The 2,647-nt window shown below is 42.4% G+C and overlaps 1 pseudogene; it reads right to left on the reverse strand.

The window, feature by feature from the left end:
• Positions 1–485, reverse strand: LOC131921890 (transcription factor BTF3-like; annotated as a pseudogene).
• Positions 486–2,647: the final 2,162 nt, after the last annotated feature.

The following is a 2,647-nucleotide window of genomic DNA, read 5'->3' on the forward strand; positions in this document are numbered from 1 at the left end:
TCAGTGTGTCTCGTTCTTAGGAACCTCATCAAAATTCTCCACCAGATCTGGGACTTCATCATCGCCATCCTCTCCAGTAGCTAATGGTGCTTTGCCATCCACAGACTGGGCAGAGCTTCAGCCAGTCTCCTTAAACTAGGCAGACTGTCTGCCCTGAGCTGATTTAGGATGCTGGGAAGCATTTCTGTAAGCTGCTGCGTGGCCTGTTAATGGTGAAGGTGTTTGCTGCCAGAGACACCTGAACTTTCGGGTTGTTAAAGTAGATCCCCGTTCCTTGGTTTGTAAACGTGTTTACTTCTTCAATAAGCAGAGATATTGCTTACCCCTCACTTCTTTAAAGAGAACTGCAGTATTTTATCGTCTGCTGCGCTGTTCTGTGAACCACCTTCTTCCTACAAGCGGGTCTTTTCGCACTCCTGCGCACTGATGAGCACTCACGCCCGCAGTTCGGCGAGTTTTTCCTGGTTCGTGGTCATTTCTTTCATCTTGTTGTAGTGGAAATGGGGCCCGCGTGTGAGGACTAGGGTTCATGCTCAGGGGTCTCGGGGTAGACCAGCTGAGATAAGGCACACACACATACACACACACACACACACACACACACACACACACGCGCGCACACACACACACACACACCAGGATGCAAGATGGCAGCTCGAATTAGCAGTTTAGAGAGGCATAAATACTTTCCCACTCCCAATCACTAGAAAAACAGTTTATATTTTTACCACCTTGCCTTACATAACACATCCCTTTTAGATGTATAAACTCTACTATGTAGATGGATCTTTTGTTCTTCTTAATAAGACTTCCAAGAGTTAGTTCAGATAAAATGTTCCCGTGATTTGAAATAAGTGTTTTTGTTATTGTTTTGTTTTCCTGTGATTCTGACACTGTACAACAGGGGCCATTATATAGACAGTCCTATGTCGGATGTCAGGCACGATAGGATTACCATAAAAGTCAGTGTCCCCTAAAGACTGCAGTCAAAGTAATTCCTATCAATGACAGATAGGGCAAGAGTGAGGAAAAATTAAAAGCACAATAACAGTAACTTTGTGAGTAGAATCGCAATGTAATAAGTCTTTCAGCCACATTTAGAAAACATAGATGTAAAAAAAGAGAGCCAATGACATTGGCTCAACCGGGAGGGAGGCTAACCCCACAGAAAAGAAGAGCACAGATCATGAAGGACAGCATAGAACGTGACAGTTATAGCATAAAGCATGGCGGCCAGACAACACCAACAAAAGTCAATACGATTGGTTATTTGATCCTGGTCATCTTTGAGACGCTACATGGAGATCCTTCACTAGAACAGACATTCAGCACACTTTAAATGTCCTGCCTGTGCTGTACCGTATCAGTAATTTAAAGAAACACCCTCTTCCTTTGCCAGGGCTCCAAAAGCTCCTAGCCGATTTTATGAACTGTTTCATGGAGTTTCCGTCATGAAACTACATGGAAAGTGGTTTGTAATCGCGTTACAAGAAGGCAATATCAATATCCAGCTATCTATAGGCTCCCTCTAGCCCAAGGGCAAATAACGAGCTATCTGAACATGATGCCTCCATTTAAAACGCCTGTCACAGTCAAGCAGAACCCAGAAAGAAGTGAGGCAGGCTAGTGTAGACAAAAGCCAGAGAGATGGCCATTTCGGATGTGGGATGTACTGCCTAACGGGACAGCAACCAAGCTTCAGCAGACTGGCGCTTGACCTGTGGAAAAGGTGGAAGCAGGGCTTCTGTACATTCCAGTTTGCCAGCAGCAGCTGAGAAGCAGAATTATGTGAAGTGTCTGTTTTTTTCTTTTTTATTTGTTTGTTCATTTTGTTTTTTAAGGTTGTTGACTAAGAAAAAACAAAAAAGCTAGGTGCAGTGGTAGGTAGCTGCGATCTCAGCTACTCGGAAAGCTGAGGCAGAAAGATCGCTTGAACTCATGAGTTTGATGCCCCAAACAACATGGCAAAAACCAGCCTCAAAAGCAACCAAAGACCACAGGTAAGTACATCACAGCCATCCCGCAAGCTTCCAGTTTATAAATTCTGACCGAGAACATTCACTGAAAATTAACTCTTGCTAGGGGTTTATCTCAGTGGTAGAGAGCCTGCCTAGCATACGCAATGCCCTACACCAAATTAACCTCTCTATAAGGCTTCAAATGAATCTGTAATGATAATAATTCAGGCCAGCACCAAGCCAAGCTACTTCCATTTTTTTCCTGATTATATCTACTTCTGCACTATGATACTGGATTAAATAAGATTTTAAGTTTAATACAGTTTCGAGAATTATCCTGAATACCTTTTGCTGGGAAGAGTGGCTTCTGTCTGAGGAGGTGAATTGGTTATGATAAGCTTTGTCTAATAAGGATTACCGACAAAAAGGAAATGATTTACATGGTAAGTAAAGACTTCACACTGATTAAAAGGGTCTTCTCATGCGTAAGGAGAAAGGAGTCTGGTCCAGAGACATGAGCACTCCTCCAAGAGTCAAGGCCATAAAAGTAAGATGGACTCATTAAGTTAACATAGCCTTGTTAGTGACCCCAGTTCCATCTTCCACCTCAGTGATTTCACATTTATTTAAGTTACATCCTCAAATATATATATATATATATACATATATACATATATACATATATACAT

The sequence above is a fragment of the Peromyscus eremicus genome, chromosome 11 (genome assembly GCF_949786415.1).
Source record: "Peromyscus eremicus chromosome 11, PerEre_H2_v1, whole genome shotgun sequence".
Taxonomy (NCBI): Eukaryota; Metazoa; Chordata; class Mammalia; order Rodentia; family Cricetidae; genus Peromyscus; species Peromyscus eremicus.